Source organism: Hyla sarda, chromosome 6 (genome assembly GCF_029499605.1).
Source record: "Hyla sarda isolate aHylSar1 chromosome 6, aHylSar1.hap1, whole genome shotgun sequence".
NCBI lineage: Eukaryota > Metazoa > Chordata > Amphibia > Anura > Hylidae > Hyla > Hyla sarda.
The window spans coordinates 107,721,088-107,746,314 of NC_079194.1; the positions used below are offsets into that span (position 1 = coordinate 107,721,088).

Genomic DNA, 25,227 nt, shown 5'->3' on the forward strand with positions numbered 1-25,227 from the left:
TTACCTAGGGCAGAAGAAGAATTCATGACGATCTAAGCAAGACAGAGAAGAAAAGATAAGAGAACGGCTCCAAGAAGACTCTTTCTGTGAGTCAGTAGATGTAACTGCACCGTAATCACTTATACGGTCTGCAGCGCCTGTATAGAGCCAGGGTCACTACTCTATGGGCTTTGTATTGTGGATATTGGCTTATTTTCTGTAGTTTTTATACAGTCAGTATTATTCTTATTTGTATACTGGTATTATTGGTAATATTGGTCTCAGTATACAGGATTTGGTCAGTAACAGTATAATGTTGATATGTATAGTGATAATACTCCTCCTTTTATACTGGTATTATTGGTAATATTCGTCTCAGTATACAGGATTTGATCAGTAACAGTATAATGTTGATATGTATGGTGATAATACTCCTCCTTTTATACTGGTGTTATTGGTAATATTGGTCTCAGTATACAGGATTTGGTCAGTAACAATATGATGATAATATGTATGGTGATAATATTTCTCCTTATATATTAGTGTTATTTTGTAACTGTATGATTTATTTAGAGGTTTTTATCATGAGAAATTGTCGAAGTTTGACGAAATGCACTAAGTGTCCCTGAATGGCAGTTAGGAAATGTGGTCACCCTACAATCAGATTGCTTTTTTCATTTTTTTAAAAGGCCTCTTAAAAAATTAAAGAAGCAATCTGATTGGTTGCTATGGGCAACTCTGCAACTTTTCCTCTGGACAGGTTTTGACAAATCTTCTCCTATAAGTTCACCACAACGGAAAAAAAAAAAAAAAAAGACATAGGGGGGTAATTACGAATAATGACTGTGGTATGTGTTTTTTTACTCCATTTTTTCATGGGTGGCTTTTTAAACTCACTGCACCAAATTAACAAAAAGGTGCAAGTCGGCTATAAATTTGGTGCAACTTCAGAGATGACTGTCATATGTGTGAATTTACCCACCTTTCAGGTGATAGTTCCTGGAAGCTCTTTCAGAGGGGATTCCTTGTGTGTTACTGCAGCTTCATTGTGAATGTCCTTTATTTTACATTTCATTTTACATCTTTTTGTGGTGTCCAGGTACTGTACACGTACTGTACCTTGTCTTATAAGTCCCCAAAGTCCGAGTTCCTCCGCACTGATAGGTTACTCTTAGTGGGATAACCCCTAGTCACCTCTTCCTTCTTTAATTTTATGTATTTGTAATATATATATAATGTATGGTGTAAATATTGCTTCCAGGACCTTAGGTCACATGATTAATAATTATATTGTGACCTTTCAGGTCATGTGCTCATGTCACGTGTTGTACCTTAAAGGGGTATTCCAGGCAAAATCTTTTTTATATATATGTCAACTTGCCCAGGAAAGTTATAAATTACTTCTATTAAAAAATCTTAATTCTTCCAATAGTTATTAGCTTCTGAAGTTTTCTGTCTAACTGCTCAATGATGATATCACGTCCCGGGAGCTGTGCATGATGGGAGAATATCCCCATAGGAACTGCACAGCTCCCGGGACGTGAGTCATCAGAGAGCAGTTAGACAGAAAAAACAACTCAACTTCAGAAGCTAATAACTATTGGAAGGTTTAAGATTTTTTAATAGAAGCAATTTACAAATCTGTTTAACTTTCCGGAGACAGTTGATATATAAAAAAAAGTTTTGGCCTGGAATACCCCTTTAATGCCTTGTATTAGAACTGACAGGTCTGGAGGACCAATAAGCTTGAAGCCCGCCCCTTTAGACATAAGGGCGCTGTTATCCAATCATCGCTCTCTTTCCCTTGGGATATGACAGCGAGCGGAGTTCTGTGTATACCTTCAAGACAAATCTAGGCCTGAAGCCTGCTAACTTCAGCCGAATACAAAACCGTGAGTTCAATCTAACTCAATCCTAATCCTACGTGACTGCTGGACCTAAACAATTTCCCTATTCCAGTGGAACAGCGTAAAGCAATAACTTCAAGCTTATTCCTTAAGGGGGTTATCCAGGAAAAAAAAAATTTTTTATATATTAACTGGCTCCAGAAAGTTAAACAGATTTGTAAATTACTTCTATTAAAAAATCTTAATCCTTTCAGTACTTATGAGTTTCTGAAGTTAAGGTTGTTCTTTTCTGTCTAAGTGCTCTCTGATGACACGTGTCTCGAGAACCGCCCAGTTTAGAAGAGGTTTGCTCTGGGGATTTTCTTCTAAACTGGGCGGTTCCCGAGACACGTGTGGTGGGATGTGATTGGTGCACCTGCTTATGCAGCCTTGTCCATGAGACATATCTTGTCCATGACTCATGGACAAGCCTAAAGCTGCTGCATGACTGGTTAGTGTCCAAGTAGGTATGGGGACCCCTAATTTGCATCCGAAAAACGTAGTAATTTTTATTTTAAATTAATAATTTGGATATATATGTAAACAAGTATGGTTTGTAAACTTAATTGTACCAAATATCCAGACTTTAAAACATGTCCATCCTAACCATATTGAAAAATATTTACAAAAAAAAAAAGGAAATAAATATACTGTGTGTGTGTGTGTGTGTGTATATATATATATATATATATATATATATATATATATATATATATATACTCCAAATAGCAAGGTGATCTGCTAATATCAATGAGTAATTTCAACTAATGTTTGTAATGTGTGTTTTATGCCACTTTTTTTATGGTGGTGATTTGTGCCATTTTAAAAGTCACATTTTTATAAGTTCTTGACCACTGCAAAAATCCGACTCAAAACACACATACCACAGCTAAACACAGGAATGCGGGTATATGAAAAGTCACAAAAAAAAATTGCAAAAAACACACTGTGCCAAAATATTGAGACAATTTTACGCAAGAAAACAAGGGTAAAATGCTTCATAATGCCTACATGAGGTGTCTTTGGTGTTGGTGACCAGGAAGGTCGCCAATTTACCCCAAAGAGGTATACCTCTTTAAGCTAAAACACATATAGTATGTAGAAAAAGGAAGGCTGAATAACAAAGTTAAAATGGGATACATTGAATGGCAGATTGCATATTGCCTAGACCATTAGTTAAAGGGGTATTCCGGGTATTTTTTTTATTTGCTGTGCTACAGGGGCTGAAAGTTAGTGTAGTTCATAATATAGTGTCTTTACCTGTGTGTGACGGTTTTCTCACAATTCTTCTGTGATTTTCACCCCAATATTTATTTTTACCAGCATACAAAATGACTGTTGTCTCGGAGGTTTCCCAGCTTGGAATGCGTCCGAGACCTGACTCACTAGTCAGCTGATGACAGGAAGCCTGTCTGCTTCAATGGGTGGAGGGATCCCTTGGTGGGAGAGAGATCAACGGCAACTAATGCAACAGCTGTAGGCACCCTGATTGAAAACCACAGGTCTTTTGTTTCAATGGGTGGGGTGGCTGATGTGTGGGAGGGAGGAAAATGGCATTGTGGGATTTGTAGTCAAAAAAACATAAGTCAAACAGGAAATACAAGTTCACAGAAAGCTAGCCACAGTATTATGGTAATCTCACAACATAGCCATTTAGCCCCAAGACAAGCACAGATCCTTCCTAAGCATGTCCATTACTGTCTGCCAGATGCGTACAAAAATCACCTTATGGTGGAGAACCCCTTTAATAAGGGCAACTATTTTTTTCACCTTCCATTTAGTGGAATTCATTTTACCCTTTTTTCTTTTTTTTTAGCCCGCTCAGGGGGCTAAAACATGCAATCTTCTGATTGCATACACTCTGCCATTGCAAAGCACTGATCAGTGTAGCCGTTGCTCTGCTTCTCCTGCCGGCTGTGCAGAGATGGAGCAGTAGATCGCAGATCGGATAACCGAGAGGCAGGTGAGGACCCTCCCGTTGTCCGATGCTATTTCTGTTTATTTACACCTTGGCGTACAGTAACTAGCACTGAAACAGTCTTAGCGGATACTATAGGCTGTGCTGTCCTGATCCCACCGGACCTCCCTACTCATCCAATAAGGGACTTGGGACACTGAAGCCACTGATTGGCTGTGCAGACAGGTCCTGTGTGGTTGAGGTAGCACAGAACAGCTGAAACAGCTACGACCAGTGGAGGACTGAGATCTGTAGGGGAGGTGAGCAAATTTTTGTTTTGTCCAGACAATTCTTTTCTGGGGTTAAACATGGACATGCACATATTCTATATAGATAAATGATTACCCCCTCAGAATTCCTTTGATGGGCCCAGGAATTAACAACTGACACTGATATCATAGGTGAGTGGTTACAATGTACAAAGAAACAGCTCACTGACCAGTTCAGTTATGCTACACTTAGAGAAGATTTCTTCAACAATTAACAGAGCTTTCTGTATGCTTTCAGGTTGAGACAAGGCAGAGATTTTCATTACTTGTCTTTCCCTGCCCTGGCTCCAAAAAATAAAGCTGATGTATGCAGGCTCCAGCCCCATCAACCTCTTAATCAGGAATTATAAAAACTGCGGACGTGTCTAATTTAACATAGTTAACGTTTATGGAAATGCGAAAAGATCAGGGGGAAAAAATGTGGTCATCGGCAGCCATCAGCACATGACATTTTTATTTAAAAAAGTATTTTCTAAAGTGTTTTTTCAGTACTCTAAAAAATGAATTGTACATTTAATTATCTCACCATGTCAGCACAATTATACCTATTGATTTTACTCCCATCAGCTCATTGGCATCGTGTCTATTGATATTACGCAGATAGAAGGGTATAAATCACATTAAAACTCTGAAAGATGGAAAAATAGAACTTTAGATTCAATTATGGCATTTAACAGTTTTGCCAATGTGTAGAAAATGGGGCTGAAAAATGTAAGTACGATTATATGCCAACTGGTATTACAAATGCCACAAAAGCTTGACTAAATGGCTACTTGTTCTATGTGATGTCCAGAACCATAAATCTATTTACAATGTTCCCTGTTTGAGCTGATTTACCACTCAAATATAATCAGACCCTTTCACAGTCATAGCTAGGCTTTGCTTCACCTTGGAGTAAACATACATTTGCTACCTTAGCTGTGTATATAAATGACCTTACCAGTACAGAGTGGCTTATTTGGGGCCTACCCTGGAACCCAACACCTGAGGAAAACAAACAACCAGGCCATAACTAGCTGGAAAGAAACCTGATTGCCCAAGGTAAATCCATGCAAATGTGGTTGGTCCTAGGTAGATCGAATTTCAGGATTGCATTTATTAATTTATTTTTTTTTTTTTTTTAAAGGGCCTCAAATGCATTTAACCCCTTAAGGACCAGGCCCATTTTGGCCTTAAGGCCCAGGCCAATTTTATTTTTGCATTTTAGTTTTTCCCTCCTCGCATTCTAAAAACATAACTCTGTTATATTTCCATCCACAGACTCAAATGAGGGGTTGTTTTTTGCGTCACCAATTTTACTCTGTAATGACTTATTTTAATATAAAATGTACGGCACAAGCAAAAAAATATTATTTATGTGGGAGAATTGAAAAGAAAACCGCAATGTAGCAAATTTTGGAAGGTTTTGTTTTCAAGATGTACACTTTACAGTTAAAATGACATGTTTTCTTTATTCTATGGGTCAATTTGATTAAAATGATACCCATGTTATATGCCTTTTTATAATTGTATCACTTAAAAAAAATCTCAAACTATTTTAACAAATTTAGTATGTGTGAAATTGCCCTATTTTGACTACCTATAATCTTCTAATTTTTCCGTAGAAGCGACTGTATGAGGGCTAATTTTTTGTGCCGCGATCTGTAGTTTTTATTAATACCACTTTTGTTTATATTTTACTTTTTAAAAATTTTTATAAAAATGTTTTTAAATAAAATGTTACAAAAAAGCAGCAATTTGGAATTTTTTTTCTTTTACGTTTACACCGTTCACCGTACAGGATAATTAAAAATACATTTTGATAGTTCAGACTTTTATGAATGCGGTGATACCAAATATGTTTATTAATTATTTTTTACTCTTTTGGGGGGGGGGGGGGGGTAAAATGGGAAAAGGGATGATTTACTTTTTTATTGGGGAGGGGATTTTTCAAATTCTTTTACTTTTTTATTTTTTTTTACACTTTAACCCCTTAACGACGCAGGACGTATATTTACGTCCTGCGCCGGCTCCCGCGATATGAAGCGGGATCGCGCCGCGATCCCGCATCATATCGCGTGGGTCCCGGCGCTAATCAACGGCCGGGACCCGCGGCTAATACCACACATCGCCGATCGCGGCGATGTGCGGTATTAACCCTTTAGAAGCGGCGGTCAAAGCTGACCGCCGCTTCTAAAGTGAAAGTGAAAGTGACCCGGCTGCTCAGTCGGGCTGTTCGGGACCGCCGCGGTGAAATCGCGGCGTCCCGAACAGCTGATCGGACACCGGGAGGGTTCTTACCTGCCTCCCCGGTGTCCGATCGACGAATGACTGCTCCGTGCCTGAGATCCAGGCAGGAGCAGTCAAGCGCCGATAATGCTGATCACAGGCGTGTTAATGCACGCCAGTGATCAGCATTAGAGATCAGTGTGTGCAGTGTTATAGGTCCCTATGGGACCTATAACACTGCAAAAAAAATGTAAAAAAAAAGTGTTAATAAAGGTCATTTAACCCCTTCCCTAATAAAAGTTTGAATCACCCCCCTTTTCCCATAAAAAAAATAAAACAGTGTAAAAAAAATAAAAAATAAACATATGTGGTATCTCCGCGTGCGTAAATGTCCGAACTATAAAAATATATCATTAATTAAGCCGTACGGTCAATGGCGTACGCGCAAAAAAATTCCAAAGTCCAAAAAAGCGTATTTTGGTCACTTTTTATATCATTAAAAAATGAATAAAAAGTGATCAAAAAGTCCGATCAAAACAAAAATCATACCGATAAAAACTTCAGATCACGGCGCAAAAAATGAGTCCTCATACCACCCCATACATGGAAAAATAAAAAAGTTATAGGGGTCAGAAGATGACATTTTTAAACGTATAAATTTTCCTGCATGTAGTTATGATTTTTTCCAGAAGTGCGACAAAATCAAACCTATATAAGTAGGGTATCATTTTAACCGTATGGACCTACAGAATAATGATAAGGTGTAATTTTTACCGAAATATGCACTGCGTAGAAACGAAAGCCCCCAAAAGTTACAAAATGGCGTTTTTTTTTCGATTTTGTCGCACAATGATTTTTTTTTCCGTTTCGCTGTGCATTTTTGGGTAAAATGACTAATGTCACTGCAAAGTAGAATTGGCGACGCAAAAAATAAGCCATAATATGGATTTTTAGGTGGAAAATTGAAAGGGTTATGATTTTTAAAAGGTAAGGAGGAAAAAACGAAAGTGCAAAAACGGAAAAACCCTGAGTCCTTAAGGGGTTAATAGTCCCCATTGGGTACTATTTATAGCAATCATATGATTGCTAATACTGTTCAGTGCTATGATTAGAGCATATCACTGAGCAGTATTATTGGCAACCTTCTGCTCTTGTTTGCTCAATCTCAGACCAGAGCAAAAGACCCCAGGAGATGGCAGGAGCCAGGTGAGGGGACCTCCGGCCGCCATGCTGGATGATCGGATCCCCGTGGCAGCGCTGCAGGCGAACCGTCCATCCACTTAAAGTGCCGCACTTCCACAGATGCCGTTATCTAAATTGACCACAGCATCTGAGGGGTTAATGGTGGACATCTGTGCAATCGCAGATGTCCACCGTTACGGGAGGGTCCCTGACATGGTGGAGCGTAAATGTACATCATGGGGCGTTAAGTACCAAAGCACCATGACATACAGTTATGTCCATTGTCGTTAAGGGGTTAAAGGAGTTGTGTACAGAAAATTTTTCAGTCCGTTGTGCCCGGGCTGAAAAAAAAAAAAGAAAAGAAACTTTGACTCACCCTCTTCGCTACAGCTGTTCGGTCCTCTGGTCCGGTCTTCTTCCTTCTTCCGTGTGCATGGATCATCACACTGCGCTCAGCATATCACCGGCCACAGCGATGTCCCGTGTTGGCCGGTGATAGGCTGAGCGTCATGTGATGATTCGTGCACACAGAAGAAGGAAGAAGACTAGACCTGAGGACTGAACCGCTGTAGTGGCTCTACGGGGGGAACAGAGGAAGGTGAGTTAAAGTTTCTTTTCTTTTTTTTTTTCAGCCCGGGCACAGCAGACTGGGAAAACTTTTCTGTACATAACTCCTATAAATAACAGAGCAGCAGCAGCTCATATTTCCACTAACTTGCTGATCCTCTTTTCAGGTGTTGGTCAGAACCCCACACACTGTACAGTGTATGTATAACTGTATACATTTACTTGTGTTAATGGTGCTAAGAGGAGTTATAAATGTTGGGGACGAGAACATCTATATTTTTCCTCTATCTGCCAGATTTCAAGTGCTTTATCTGAGAAAAGAGTTTTAGAGTTCACAAGCAAAAACAGTGTATGTAATATTATCACTGTGTCATTTTCTAAGAAGGACAATGTCATTAGGCCCCTTGCAATACTAACCCCTCAGATGCCGTGATCAGTACAGATCACGGCATCTGCTTCAATGCACATGTTAAAATAGATGATCGCATCGCCCACAGCGCTGCCGCGGTGATCCGATCAACTGTAACGGCGGACGGAGGTCCCCTCACCAGCCTCCATCTGTATCCTCGGGTCTTCTGCTCTGGTTTGAGATCTAGCAGACCAGAGCAGAAGATGACCGATAATACTGATTAGTGCTATGCTAAATGATTTAATGATCAAATGATTGCTATAGATAGTCCCCTATGAGGACATAAAAAGTGTTAAAAAAAAGTGTTAAAGAAAATTTCCCTCCCCCAATAAAAATTTAAATTGTCCGTTTTTCCCATTTAACTCCAAAAATAGTAATTGTTTTTATGAACTTATTTGATATTGCCACATGCGTAAATGTCCAAACTATCAAAATATAATGTTAATGATCCCGTACGGTGAACGGCGTAAACGTAAAAAATAAAAAAGTCCAAAAATGCTGCTTTTTTGTCACATTTTATTCCCCAAAAAATTAATAAAAAATTATCTAAAAGTTTTATATATGCAAATGTGGTATCAATAAAAAGTACAGATGACGGCGCAAAAAATTAGCCCTCATACCGCTCTATATACGGAAAAATGAAAAAGTTATAGGTGATCAAAATAGGGCAATTTCAGATTACTGATTTTGTACAAAAAGTTTTAGATTTTTTTTTAAGCGGTACAAAAACATAAAAGTATCTAGCCATGGGTAACATTTTAATCGTATTGACCCACAGAATAAAGAACACGTCATTTTTACCGTAAAGTGTACAGTGTGAAAACAAAACCCTCCAAAATGTGCAAAATTGTGGTTTTCATTTAAATTTCCTCCCTAAAAAAATGTTTTGGGGGTACGCCGTACATTTTATGGTAAAATGAAAGCTTTTATTACAAAGTAAAATTGGTCATGCAAAAAACAAGCCCTCATATGGGTCTGTAGATGTAAAAGAGTTATGGATTTTAGAAGGCGAGGAGGAAAAAATGAAAACGCAAAAATAAAATTAGCCTGGTCTTTAAGGTTAAATGGTCTTGGTCATTAACCCCTTAAGGACCAAGCCCATTTTCAACTTAAGGACCAGGACAATTTTATTTTTGCATTTTCGTTTTTTCCTCCTCGCCTTCTAAAATCCATAACTCCTTTATATTTCCATCTACAGACCCATATAAGGGCTTGTTTTTTTTTGCATGACCAATTGTACTATGTAATGAAACTTCTCATTTTACCATAAAATGTATGGCGAACCCAAAAAAAAAACTTTAGGGAGGAAATTTTAATGAAAACCCAAATTTTGCGCATTTTGGAGGGTTTTGTTTTCACACTATACAAATGACATGTGTTATTTATTTTTTGGGTCAATACGATTAAAATGATACCCATGGCTAGATACTTTTATATTTTTGTACCGCTTGAAAAAAATCTAAAACTTTTTGTACAAAATCAGTAATCTAAAATCGCACTATTTTGACCACCTTTAACTTTTTCATTTTTACATATATAGGGCGTAATGAGGGCTAATTTTTTGCGCCATCATCTGTTCTTTTTATAGATACCACATTTGCATATATAAAACTTTTAGATAATTTTTTATAAATTTCTTTAATAAAATGTGACAAAAATGCAGCATTTTGGGACTTTTGTAATTTTTTATGTTTTCCCCATTCACTGTACGGGATAATTAACATTATATTTTGATAGTTCGGACATTTACGCACGTTGCGATACCAAATAGGTTTATAAAAAAAAATTACGCTTTTTGGGGGTAACATGGGAAAACGGACAATTTTAATTTTTATTGGGGGAGGGGATTTTTCACTTTTTTTACTTTTTATTTTTACATTTTTAAACTTTTATTTTACACTTTTTACATCCCCATAGGGGACTACCTATAGCAATCGTTTGATTGCTAATACTGTTCAGTGCTATGTATAGGACACAGCACTTATCAGTATTATCGGTAATCTTCTGCTCTGGTCTGCTCGATTGCAGACCAGAGCAGAAGACGCCGGGAGACGGCCGCAGCCAGGTGAGGGGACCTTCGGCCGCCATGCTGGATGAACGGATCGCCACGGCAGCGCTGCGGGCGATCTGATCATCCATTCAAAGTACCACACTGCCGCAGATGTTGTGATCTGTATTGATCACGGCATCTGAGGGGTTAATGGCGGACATCCGCGCAATCGCGGGGCCAGCCATTACAGGTGGGTCCTCGGCTGCTACTTGCACCCAGAACCTGCCATGTATGACGGAATAGCTCGCGGTCATACAAAGGACGTAAATGTATGTCCTGGTGCGGGAAGTCCCGCCAAACCAGGACGTATATTTACGTCCGTGGTCGTTAAGGGGTTAAGCGGTTAATACTTCCCAACTTTTAAAAATTCAAAACAAATCTCTAAAAGTATGACATACTTAAAAGCACACGGCACAATAGGATAAGAACTATGTATGAAAGGAAGAACATCATGAAGTTTTGACTATCCCAGCAGTTCGGAGATATTTATGAATGTACTAGTCTTTTTATTAGTAAAGAAAAATTTTGAAGGAAAGGTGATTTGGGCCCAGAAGGTATTTTTGGGTTCATAATATGGGTCCATACAGGGTCTATGTATATGGCAATACAGTGTACATAGACCCTTACTGTGTATGACAACTACTTTATTACTTTATCTAAAATTTGCAGGATTAAAAATGATATGAGAGTATGAGCTAATAAGATTCTGTTCTTGATAACATTTCATATCAATTATAACTCAGCTAAAAATCATTTTGAATGACCGCTAATAGGTTAATTTTTTTTCTTTTCATCTCTTAATATTTTTCAGATTATTTAGCAAAATCTACCCTCTGGCAGGAATTACATTGGATGACAAAACTTCAACTCCACCACACACAGTCAAAATTAAAAACACATGTTGTGAAAATATTTGCTGTAAAGATGGTCTCAGTGTTGACCTAAATATTGGATTTATTAGTATGGAATATGTCTGTTCTGTTCTATTAGTTGTGGTTACCCCAGTGATTACCGGCTCCTCACCAGCAGGAATTATGATTTAAAGTGGGACAACAGGGAAAAATGGTGATCAATGTTTCAAGAAATTGGATTTTCAGATGATTTATAACAGAAGCTTGAAATTATATTTATTGATGACACATATATAGGGTGCACGTACTCCTTCATGAACATTCCATTGGTAGAAAGTATGAGGAAAATATAAATACACACTACTGAAAATACACTGTTAACAACAGGGCTACCAACACCCCCCCCCCCCCAATAAATTACCCCAAGTTCCAGGACGGAGCAAGTTGCCATTGGCTATGTTGTATCTCATGCGGGTGGTTATTGAAAAGTTGCAGCCAGCAGGAAACTTGCTCTCCGCTTGCAAGTAAAAAAACTTACAGTATTATGGAAATACAGCTTTACTGTAAGTGGTCACCATGTATATCTGTTTATTACAGCCTCATATAGTAGGCAACTCTGTGGAGTTGAAAAGAAATACAGTGATCTCTCAACTTGCAATGGCCTTACGTCACAATATTTTCAACATACAATGGTCTATTCTGTAACGTGAAACCACACTCAACATACAATGTTACAGTCCAGAACTGCAAAATATGTCAATATGTCAAGAACTGACCAATCTGAATGGACATTTCACTGATAAAATACCTGTATTTCTGTAGCGCATGCACTGACTGGCTGTCTGGTAGGTAAAGGTAGTACATGTTCTGTACTACTCTTTACCTTTGGGCACTATGTGAGGGCGGCTCCATTTTACTTTTTTTTGGGACACTGTGTGTACTGGACAGGACCCTGAAGAAGCTCCTGTCCTCCACATAGACAGTAATTTAAAGCTTCCAGCAGATCTTTTTATGTAAGGACTTGCTTTATCTGCATTAGTTATCTACTTTTTTTTACTTCAATCCTCACTTTTTTATGACATTTTGTGGCTTCAGAACAAATTAACAGTTTTCCAAAGAGTTACGGTCCCAACATAAAATGGTTTCAACATACAATGGTCATCCTGATACCTATCAATATTGTTAGGGACCACTGTACAGAGTGCACAAGTCATGCCCTGGACAGCGGTGCGGGGCAAGTAGAAGCAAAAGAGGAGTTCCAGAACATCTATAAGATTTAAAGCATTATTAAAAACTACATATACAAGTCAGCAGAGATCCATAAAAAGTCAGCAGTCCTGTACAAATCCCATACGTTTCAGGTTTGTTTCCTCAGGGTTCGAAATGTGTCAGTTTGTATGAGACTACTAGTTTTATGGATTCCTACTGACTTGTTTACGTATTCAATAAAGCTTTGAACTTTATGGATGTTCCACTCCTCCCTCTTAACTATTACTATATTACTCCTAGGCAACTCAGTAATTAAAGGCGTTGTATGAAATTAAACAAAGCTTGCCTATGCCACTGTTATCTATGGTGTTAGAAGTATTGAAGCTCAGTCTTGTACACTTATTCATGTACTCCAGGGTGTCAGGGAGGTGCCAAGATTCTAGTTGGCCAGCCCAAATATTTAGATGAAACTTGGGACAGCAATCTAGCAAGTGACAGAAAACCTGCCATTGCAAATTTAAGCCTGAACTATTTAGGAGTATTTTTTTTTTTTTATCTTTCATTACAAATTTTAATAGAAATATGATATTCTGTTTATTCTGTGGAACTTTCCACCTTCTATGTGCAATATGTTCTTCTTTTGTAAACAGGATCTTTAACTTGAATTTCCTGGTATTGCAATACACTTGGTTTTCACTTTGGCTTCCCAAAACATATGAGAACAGGCTGGTTCTTCTGTAGAAAGCCACAAGTTGTTGATGGAAATTCTAGAAAAACCTCATCAAATTAGAATTTAACTAGTATGTTTAACTATCTGTTTCTCTTGGAATTTTATCTGGATCACTCTATGGCTTTTTCTGGATAGATTATTGTTGATCTACTCCTAGGATAGTGCACTAAGGTGTAATTGGTGGGGGTCTAAACCACAAGACTCTCATCAATAACAGTGTTCTACTTCTCTTAAATGGGGCTAGGAGCAGGGCCGGATCATCATTGGCGCTCATGGAGCACCTGCTCCAGGCCCCGTGCCAGCAGGGGGCCCCGTCACATTCGGGACATCCCTGTGGGCTGCTCAGTAGCGGATCGAGGCCCCCCAATATCATGGCCGCGGCCACTTTAAAACAGTGACGGTGTCAGGGACGTCACTCATCATTTCCTGCTGCTGCGGCCGCTACAGGGCACAGTTTTCTTCATTACACCCCAGTGCTGCAGGAAATGACGAGTGACGTCCCTGACGACCTGCAGAGGAGCCACAGGATACGTCACTCATCACAGCCCACAAGACCCGACGCACCACCTGATCCTTCCGAGCGTGGCCAGGTAAGGAAATATGAAAAATAGAAAAAGGAGGAGGAGGGAGGAGCAATGAGCAGGGGAGGATTATGAGTGGGGGAGGATGATGAGGCAGAGGGGGGTAATGATGAGCAGGGGGGGTGTAATGATGAGCAGGGGGGGAGAATGATGAGCAGGGGGGGAGAATGATGAGCAGGGGGGGAGAATGATGAGCAGGGGGGGAGAATGATGAGCAGGGGGGAGAATGATGAGCAGGCGGGAGAATGATGAGCAGGGGGAGAATGATGAGCATGGGGGGATGATGAGCAGGGGAGGAATGATGAGCAGTAGGGAGAATGGTGAGCGGGGGGGGGAATGATGAGCGGGGGGGGGGGAATGATGAGCAGGTGGGAGAATGATGAGCAGGGGAAAACTCGGGAAAGGAGGCGGGGGGGGTTAAATATTGCACAGGGGTTGATAAAAGGGGGAGGAAGGAGGGGGGCAAACTGAGGATCAAGGGGAATCAAAGTTGGGGGGATAATGAGGCATATAGTTCAGAGCTATAGTCATTTATTTTACATTTATTTTTTCCCCTCAAATTTTCCTGTGAAAATGAGGGTACGTGTTATATTCCAGTGCATGTTATACGCAGATAAATACTGTCGTAACCCCTCCCCCCCCCCTAACATTCTGCAGGACATCCCTGTGTCCTGAAAGATCTTTTCGGGACACAAGGATGTCCCGGTTACCTTTGTATGGCCCCGCAATAACTTTAAAAATGCAGGGGCCGCGGGGAGGTAGCGCACGCAGGGACATCGCTGACGTCCTGTGCATGCGCCCATAGGAGCGGAGAAGCGAGGATGCACGCATGGTAAGTTACCTACACGTCATCTTCAGTGCTCCGACCACCGCTCCTGCGGTCCCGGGACCTACTGCTATGGCCCCTAGGCCATAGCATTAGATCATGACCCCAGACCAGAGGAGCGGGGGTCAGAGCACTGAAGTGGGGCAGTACACAGACATACAGTTCTCCAGCCATACACTGTATATGGCTGGAGGCTGTATGTCTGTGGGGGACACTGCCAACGTAATGTGGGGGGACTACAACCTATTGCGGGAGAACTGCCACCTACAGTGGGGAAACTACAATCTAATGTGGGGGAACTGGGGGGGGGGGGTTGGTGAAGAAAAGTGTAGTGGAGAAGGACCAGGAGGGCATGGGGGGCTGTAGTGAGGTTGTTGGGGGGGGGTGAGGTAAGGTAAGTGTGGGTTTGGTAAAGGGGGCAGAGGAGTGTGAAGGGGACTGAGGGGGTGTAGGGGGAGCAGAAAAGTGGAATAGTGGAGAAAGACCAGGAGTGTTGAAGGAGGGGACTTAAAGGGGTAAGATGTCTAGGGGTGGAGTACCCCTTTAAGCACCAGGGGAGGACTAAGGCTAAGTTTACAGAGAAGGCAAAAGCACAAGAAAAAAATACCAAAAAATTACCATAACACAGGAAAAAGCAGTAGCAGTTTTTCTGTGTTTTTGCAGGTAAAAAAAGGGGGAAACCTAGCCTTAGGGGTCTCTGGGAGCAGGAGTCTGGAGGAGGACTTAGGGGTCTGGGGGGGGGGGCAGAGAGGTCTAGGGGAATATTTGTTTTCAATGGGATGCTGCTGCTCTGTGCACACTACAGAAGACACAGTGTGTGGTAGTATTATTTTTAGAGGGCATGATGTTTGGCATATAATATACAGGGTTTGGCAGTATTATATTTAGGATCGGCTGGCAAAGTGAGGAACCAATGATGTCCAGGTGTCAAACTTTACAGAGGAAGATGGAGCTGGAAGATGACATGGCGTCCGGACCAGATGAAGAAGAAAAGGAAAGACAACAGAGAAGACGTCTCCTGTGAGTCATTTTATGTTTGTGTATTCTCCTGACTGTCCCATTAGATCTCTCGTCACTTCTAAGTTTTGCAGTAATAATGGATGACACTGTACCCCAATTTAGGCTCCAGTTGTCACAAAACTACAACTCCTATAATGCCTGAAGCTCTCCAGACATAATGGGTGTTGTAGCTTTGCAACAGCTGGAAAGAGTGACTTGAACTGAAGTGATTTTAGACCATGCAGCCCATTTTATTTTAACGAGGGCCTGACTCCTGTGACACCCACCAAAAAAAAAAAAAAAAAATGGGACATAGTCTAATATACCCAGGCCTATTTTTGGTCTCAGTCTGTTCCTTAATTGACAGGCCCGCAACAGGTCTCAGTGGAAGGGAAGGGGGACTATCGGGGGGGGGGGGCATCATAATGAAGTGCTCCGTCTTCCAGGCAGTCTTAATCTGGCCCTGGCTAGGAGACAATACTTGACACAAGGATGTTGTTGTGCTAGTTACTACCATTACAGGGTCATTCAATTTGCAGTGGCGGTATACAGGCATCTGTCCACTACTGATCATACACTGATGGCCTAAACAAAGAATAATTCCTTAAAAGGTATAACCCAGATAAATACTTTAAAGGGGGTTAGTAGGGTTGTCCAGCCCAAAAAAAAAACTGCATCCCCTATGCACAGAATAGAGGATAAGTGTCAAATATTCAGCTCCATGTCCTATGGTTAATTCTTAATATTCTGGTTTCCTGTAACCACCGTTGGGGGAGCTGTAGATTTTACTACATACTGTTAATATATTGAACTCAACATTTTGTAAGTTCCTTCAACTAGGAGTTGAAGGCAGACAGATTTGTATAATTTTACTATATGTCAATGCAGAGGATTTGAAGCTAAGAACCAGACAAACAAGCTTCTATCTCTATAAAGGTATGTTTACACATGCATATTTTTCTGCAGATTTTGCTTCCCATTGACTTCAATAGGTATAAAAATCTCTTACAGGAGATCTGCAGCAGAAAATACACACGTGTGAACTACGGAAGTCCTGATACCGATACTGGACATTTGCATGAGTACTTGTACTCATGAAAATGTTCCCGATACCTAATCCGAAACCCACCAGCAGGGGTATCACAGAGGTGCCCTGTGCATGCTACTTATGAGCTACTGAGCGCGTGTCATAGCTGAGATCGGTGATTAATGCTGAATATCACCAATTGTGGTGATGCCCGGCATTAACCCTTTAGACACTGAGGTCAATAGCATAATAGCATTGATCAGTGTGTAATAATCCCCTATGGAGACTAGAAAAATAGTTAAAAAATATTTACATTTTTTTTTTTAAATAATAAATGTGAATTAACCCCTTCCCTAATAAAAGTTTAGATCTCCCACTTTTAAAAATGTCTAAATAAAATAAAAAATGTACAATTTTAATATAAAAAAGCCATTCTATTAATAAAAAAAAAAACTTTTGCCATTTAATAAAAAAAAATTTTTCAATGACACATGATATGGAAAAAAAATATCGGTAATTGGTTTCGGCAAGTACTAAAAAATGTATCAGTACTCATACATGTTATTGGGACATCCCTAGTGGGAACTGACATAAAGGTATATAAACCCATTAATACAAAATTACTTACATTATGTACTTCATCAGCGGAATGTCTATCCCCTAGTAACATGTAACTGTACGCCATTCCTGATCACATGAGAACAGCTGTGCCCATTTGATCGGCTGTACCAAATGGGATAAGAAAAATGTTGGTTCTAAAGCCTTGAAGGATACCTATCCTTTTAACAAACTTCTTGAATGTCTTCATAATATGTCAGAAGGTTTAATCAGTAGGGGACTTAGCTGACTGTTGTGCCTATTTGTTTCTACTTGGCACTGCTTGGTTCTCCTCAGAGGAAGGCATCCTGTGCTCCATCCCACCCCTTCTGAATGAAACAGTGGTCAGTCATACATGCTGTCACTCAATTCACTAAATATAGGACTGCCAGAGAAAGCCAAGAATAGTACACTCAGCCAGAAAGTGAATGGAGTTGCAGTGCGCATACATGGCCACTACTCTATTATTCCTTCATAGGGACGGCACATTTTTGTAATAAGTGGGGATCCCAGCAATCATACCCCAATAATCAGATACTTATCACCTATCCTATCAATTGTACTTTCAGGAAAACCCCTTTAAGGGATCAAATATTCATGCAAGTAGCATTTACATGATTATTCCAGCTTTTAATAAAAATACTAATTAGTCTAATTTTTGTGAATATAATTTGTGATCTAGACACCTTTGTTGATGTTTAATTGGTTGAATAACTTTGCAGGGCAGTGGGCATACAAAACACGAATAGACCTAGAAATGTGAGGCACAGAGATATACGACTGTGCAGTTGCTTTTAATAGTACAAAATGAAGACATTTCAGAAATTAGTGTAATGATGTCCATCATTATTCCTCAAGGAAAGCACAAAGTCCAGAATTGCAGAATGCATAGTAGTGTTAATTAATTAATTGCATACTAATTGGGGAAAACCTTTAAATCTCTGCCAGGTCAGTGGCTCTGGAGAACAAAGTTAGCCAAAAACCAGATATGCACATTTAATAGAATCTTATAAAAGAACAGAAATAACTGAGACTCTTGGGAAAACATGAACTGACCCTACGCAAGACGACTAATAATATGTGTGTAATAGAGGATTAATTATGTGATGTAATGAGTCAAGCCTGAAATCATTGAGTTACTTAAAGGGTGGTTTCATGAACTAATCTGATCTACTAATCTTGTATAAATACTTAGATAGCATACCCATAAGACAGTCTAAGGATACACCAGATTTTTACATCCAACATGTTAGTTGACTTACTTTCTGTAATTTTATACCAAAATTTGTATCAAAATCTTTGGCATAATTTTGACATGATAAGTCATGTCTTCCTCCCCTTTTAGCCATGCCCTCTTGTATAACAAACCAACATCCATTTGTTAAACAAGGCAATAAAAAGTAATAAATGTGATACAAGGTCATGTTGTGCGCCAGTTGCTTTTTTTTTTACAAAATGAGTCACAATTTTCCATATGCATATTCCCCACAGTGTTTTTAATGGAGTAGTAAGAGCTAAAGCCAGTGGTGGGTTGAAAAGGAATGAGAACTATAAAGTATGTGTGGTGCCCCTGACCTGTCTGTCAGGTGGATGTCACCAAACGTGTCTGCTCCAGGCCCACTACTCAGGTTTATATGCAATATGTATTGCACTCTAATATACTGGCTTTAGCTCAAACTATGCCCTTTTTATGCTTTATTTTGCGCTTAAGGGTTAACCTGTTTATGTAGAAGGATGCAGAGGGGATCACTTGCTTGCTTCAGCAAATCAGGGCTGCAGTCCTGCTCCCCTTAGGCTAGTTTAGTTGTGTGAGGAGAGAGAGTGGAGATCACCTTCAGACCTCTGCTGTAGTACTGTATCCCACCAGATGAAGACAGGCTTAAGAAAATCCAGTTTCTGCACTAATCTGTTCAGAGCGACAACACCCTTTACAGGATCCTGCTGACCAGGTCATCTAGTAGACCTAATTCAAGTTAGAAGCAAGTCTGCAGTGGGGAGAAGAGCCCAAGAACCCCATTAGCAAAAAAAGAGGATGACAGGAGCAAGAAAGCCTTGGGCAACTTCGGTCCATAAATCTAGAGTCTAAACCTGGCAGTGAGCCCTAATTCAGAATTCCTAAGTGGAGAGCAGAGTCAGTATTGGTCAGCTCCCAAGTCTTATACAAGCTATACAATCAAATCCAGATCAGTCTAAAATATAATTCGGCAAGCAAGAAGATAGTCAGCTAGGACTACAAGTCCCATAGTGCCCTGAAGCATACTCCAGCAAACTTTTCCCTAACTGTTAAACTGTTAACCCTGCATCTGTGGTCATTATTACCCCAGTGCTTGGCCCAGGAAGCTACTACCCTTGGAGCTTGGAGGTTAATGCTACCATGGTGTCACAAACCTTCTACTTGACACATCACCCATAGTTCCACATTTATAGTAACTAGTGTTGCTCACGAATATTCGCAATGCGAATTTTATTTGCGAGTATCGCATATTCGCGAATTTGCGAATATTCACAAATATAGCACTATATATTCGTAATTACGAATATTCGTTTTTTTTTTTTTTGTTTTTTTTTCACAGTACACATCCCAGTGATCATCCCTCTCTGCTTCCAGCTTGTGTGGTGTAAGAAGGCTCTAATACTACTGTGTGAGACTGGGGCGCAAATTTTTGCATATGCGAAAATTGGCACATGCTAATTTTCACATATGCGAATGTTCTCTTATGCTAATTTTCGCATGCGCGAATATTCGCATATGCGAAAATAAAACGGGGATATTATGAATATGCGAATATTCGCGAATATATGACGAATATTCGTCCATATATTTGCGAATATTCGCGAATTCGAATATGGCCTATGCCACTCAACACTAATAGTAACTAGCTGAGTACCAGGCGTTACCTGTTTTTTCCTACCTAATCATTGTGGTGGAGGAAAAGCAACATAGGAGGTAGGACTTGTCCTCATATCCCGTCCTTATATACCAACCTTCTATTCTGACCTCATATCCAGTCCTCATATCCAGTCCTCATATCCCATCCTCATATCCAGTTCTCATATCCCGTCCTCATATCCCATCCTCATATCCCATCCTCATATCCCAACCTCATATCCCGTCCTCATATCCTGACCTCATATCCCATCCTCATACCCTGTCCCCTTATCCCAACCTCATATCCCATCCTTATCTCTAGCTCTCATACCCTGTCCTCATATCCCATCCCCATATCCCAACCTCATATCCCATTCTTATCTCCTGCTCTCATACCCCGTCCTCATATCCCCACCACATATCATGTCCTCATATCCCATCCTCATATCCCGTCCTCATATCCCATCCTCATATCCTGTCCTCATATCCTGTCCTCATATCCCAACCTCACATGCTGACCTCATATCCCATCCTCATATCCTGACCTCATATCCTGTCCTCATATCCTGTCCTCATATTCTGACCTCACATCCTGACCTCACATTCTGACCTCATATCCTGTCCTCCTCTCCCGCCCTCATTTCTCATCCTCATATCCCGCCCTCATATTTCATCCTCATATCCTGTGCTCATATCCTGACCTCATATCTCCTCCTCATCTCCTGTCCTCATATCTCATCCTCATATCCCATCCTCAGATTGGGCTGAGTTGTGATGAAGAGATTGTAGAGTAAAAATAGAAGGAGGCAGGGTTTTGTGGAAGTGGGCATGACTTACAATCCGAACCAATGCACAAAAAGGATAGAAAATAAAAAGGGATGTGGCTTAAATGGTGGGTGTGGCTTTGTGAGATAGGGTGTGGCATGCAGGAGGGGTGTGGCTTTGATGCATTCACCAGGAGATGCAGAGCAGAGCTTGTTGAGTAAGGTAATGGAAGTCTCATATACTTACATGGGACTTAAGATTAAAAAAAAACATCTTTTATGTAAGAGGGTAGGTTAGGGTCAATATAACTATCATATAGTTTTATTAGACATAAAAGTGACGTGTACTAATTTTCATTAAAATATCTCCTGCCATTTGGAAGTTATGCTGGAACATACCTTTCCCATAGACTTGCATGGGACTTTAAACAAAAATCCTGACCGTCGGGGGTGGGTAAGGGTTAATTTATCTATCCTATGTTTGTAATTGCCATATAAGTAACGTGTACCAAGTTTCATGAAAAGATCTTTAGCCGTTTGGAAGTGATGCTGGAACATACACACATACACATATACACACATACATTGAGTTTTATATATATATAGATTGCTGAACTCCAAGCCAAAAAAACAACTCCTAGTTTATATTTTCAGTCTTTGCTAAATCCATTAAAGACCTATGGGAACACTCTTGAAATGTTTAGTTTTTCTCCTATTTGGTCTTCTGTTTCCTAAGCAATGATTACAAACTAAAAACAGATTTATTAAAATTTATGAGCAATAAAAAAATCTGTCCACGCCAGAGAAAACAATTTTAAACTTGTTTACTTTTACCAACAAATACAAAAATAATTCTAATTTAAGCTGATGTATCCCAAAAAGTGAAATTCGGTCTGGTCATGATGTCCAATAAATCCAGTGGTTACAAGAAGCACTTAAAGAATAAAACCAAAAAACCACAATTATGTGTTATGAGACTGTTAACAATACTTGTTTTTTCCCTTTTCCGTTATTTCCCTTTTTTTTTGCCACTAAGTATGCTTTTCTTTTTCTTGTTTTCATTGATTCTTTTTACTTGATAAAATGCTTTATTTTTTATTTTATTTTCATGTTTCTTTTTTATTTCTTTTTTATTTTATTTTGTTCTTTATTTTGTATTTATTTTGTATTTATTTTTTTGCTAAACTTTTTTTATTAAACACTCTACAGATCCTAGAAAGTAACATTTATTTTGGAAGCTAGGAAGTTTCTGACAGTGTCTCATTAACTGGCGCATATGTAACTACAATCACAATCTGTCATTTATTGTCTGTGTCTTCCAATGTATACAGGGCACGGTGTTCAATATTAAATTAAATAGACTCTTTTGCTTGCTGTTTATAAATTGTGTATTTTTAATTAAAAGCCGTTTCTAAGTAAACATACCATAAATGTAATATTCTGTTGCTATACAACATATGCATACAAATAAGACAGTGTTTGCCGTATGTGAATCCTGTCAGCTTAGTGGACTTAAACATATATCTGGTCAATGTAAACACATAATAAAACTTTTAAATTAAAAGCAGTGTTTTACAGTGTTTATTGAGTGTATTGTATATACAGAATCCATAGCACTCGTCAAATTTCTCTCCCTATGGGGATTTGAACCATATATTGTTATTTATCTGATATTAGGCCCTTCATACAATTCACTTGGTCTATTCAAAGTTTATGGGACATGGACATGGGACAAGACTGTGAAAATATAAACTATAAAAGCAGGTTACGACAAAATGTACACAATGTAAAATACGAATGCAGCGTTTGAGAATTTATTCATTTTAATTCACTATCAAAGGAAAATTTTCTTTTTTCTGTTTGATCCCAGTCATCATGAAACTGTGATCCCATATTATATAATTTACCATTTCATCCTCTGAACATTGAGAAATAGCTTGCATTGCTTCTAGGAGAGACCTACAAGCGATTGTCATTTACAGGCTTTCTAACAGTCAACTTTATTCCCTGCAGAAACACTGTAATCATTGCATTGCAAGAGTTTTCAGAAGGATAAGAACCGATACAGTAGGAAACTTTGCCAACAGTCAAATGTCATTGCCTAAGTCTAGCCAAAGTTTTCTTAAACAAGCATGTCCTTTTGTCAAAATCTTGCCATCTATGCCATCCAAAAACCCTATTGCCTGATGTAAATCTAGATTAAGTCACCCACCCTAGCCTTGTGTCTAAATACCATGCTCAAGGTATGTTGGCACCCATTTGAGGGCCCTCGTTCTCCCAGGCTATACATGTATCCCATTCCTGCCTGTAGATGTGCTATATGTCTTGTTGAGGACTGAAAATATTCTAGCAATACAATAATGGAGGGTGGGATCTACCCCCTCGTGGCATCACGTCATGCCCCCTCCATTCATGTCTATGAGAGGGGGTGGGATGGCCATCTTGCCCCCTCTCATAGAACATGAGTAGAGGGGGACTGGCGTAACATTACAAGGAGGCGTGGCGTGATGTCATGACCCGGCCTCCCGAACCCCTGCGATCAGATATCTTATACCCTATCCCCTGCGATCAGATATCTTATACCCTATACCCTATCCTTTGTTTTCAATGTTTCATTTTCTTGTTAGATGTATGTGGGAGACCCAGGACCATTGTTAGTGTGGCCAAACACATAAGATTATCATAGGGGGATGGTAGAACTAGCAGTGACTCATCTGATCATTTGTCTGGACAACTGTCCCGAACACTAAATGACAAATATGTTAGCAAAAATAATAACTGGCAGATGAAAAGGAAGTTATGTAAAAGAAAAGGGTGTTATTTAGTCACCCCATTTCTGGGTGTATATTGAGTGTTTCCTCAAATCTATTACAAACATTCGATAACTAAATAACAATCCTTACCACAAATGCAGACACAAAATGGCTCCCAATAAAAATGCAGCCACAATTAGACATATACGGAAAAAAATATTTGTGATATTTGTGCACACATGCAACAATGCAAAGGCAACCCGCCACCAAAAAAAAAAGTTGCTCAAAGACAAAAAATGAATGAACATTCTCTGATCCACTTACAGATTACCCATATATGCTGTCTAGTGTTGCTCTCGAATATTCGCAATTCAATTTTTATTCGTGAATATCGCATATTCGCGAATTCGCGAATATTCGCGAATATAGCACTATATATTATAAATTACAAATATTCTCTTTTTTTTCACAGTACACATCACAGTGATAATCCCTCTCTGCTTCCAGCTTGTGTGGTCTAAAGAAGGCTCTAATACTACTGTGTGAGACCGCCGGGCGAATATTCGCATATGCGAATATTCGCGAATATTGATCCCTCCCTTCTGCTGCTTCTATCAATTTACACTGATATACTTGCTATGAAGTGCATAAATTTTCACATATGCAAATTTTCACATATGCGAATTTTCACATATGCGAATATTCGCATATGCGAATATTCGCATAAGCAAATTTACGAATATGCGAAGTGAACGTAAATATTACGAATATGTGAATTTGGCGAATATATGACGAATATTCGTCCATATATTCGCGAAATATCGCAAATTCGAATATGGCCTAGGCCGCTCAACACTAATGCTGTCATCTACTTGTCTGACAGAATCTCCCATACATTCGTGGCCATGGGCAAAATAATCCTACATGAATGGTCCTTCACAGGTGTTTTTACAGGGTGACTTCTAAGTCATGTGTATGGCCAGCCTTGGGCCTTCGACTGCCATTGAAAACAATTATCATCCTGCAATCGTGTAGTTAGCTAATAGAGGGAGCCCTGTGGCATTTTTCTATTAGATTTAGCAATTTCAATGCCTATGAAATCATCCTGATAAAAAGTAATTAATGGCAGATATTTACATCATGAAATGCCAAAGAGGTAAGAATTGTTAAAAAGCTTACTTATTGTTGACTTCACTGTCCGCTGTGTTACCACCGAAGATGTATAGCATTGCATTTTTAAAATAGCTCCCAGACACCCTACAGATTTGACTGTAGGCTTCTCGTACTTATGTTATTAAGTTTATTATGTTCTATCTCCCTTCACTGGTAAAACTGCTATGTTAGATAATTTCATGCAAATATCCAGAACAGTATATTCCCCAAATTCCATATAACAATACTTTATACAGTTCTAGAACATGTGCAGGAGTCAGCGTGTCCTCCCTTTTTTTTATTACATAAAATCATTAGCACAACACTTGAACACTTCCTCCTGTGCTATAAACATGTCTTTC

General features: G+C 39.4%; 1 long non-coding RNA gene across 1 annotated transcript in view; it reads left to right on the forward strand.

Moving 5' to 3' along the window:
• The window catches only part of LOC130277589 (uncharacterized), a 30,786-nt gene extending 19,341 nt beyond the window's left edge, over positions 1-11,445 (forward strand). Inside the window, exon 3 of the long non-coding RNA XR_008845482.1 lies at positions 11,319-11,445. This is a non-coding gene — a long non-coding RNA (uncharacterized LOC130277589). The remainder of the gene's footprint in view (positions 1-11,318) is intronic.
• Positions 11,446-25,227: the final 13,782 nt, after the last annotated feature.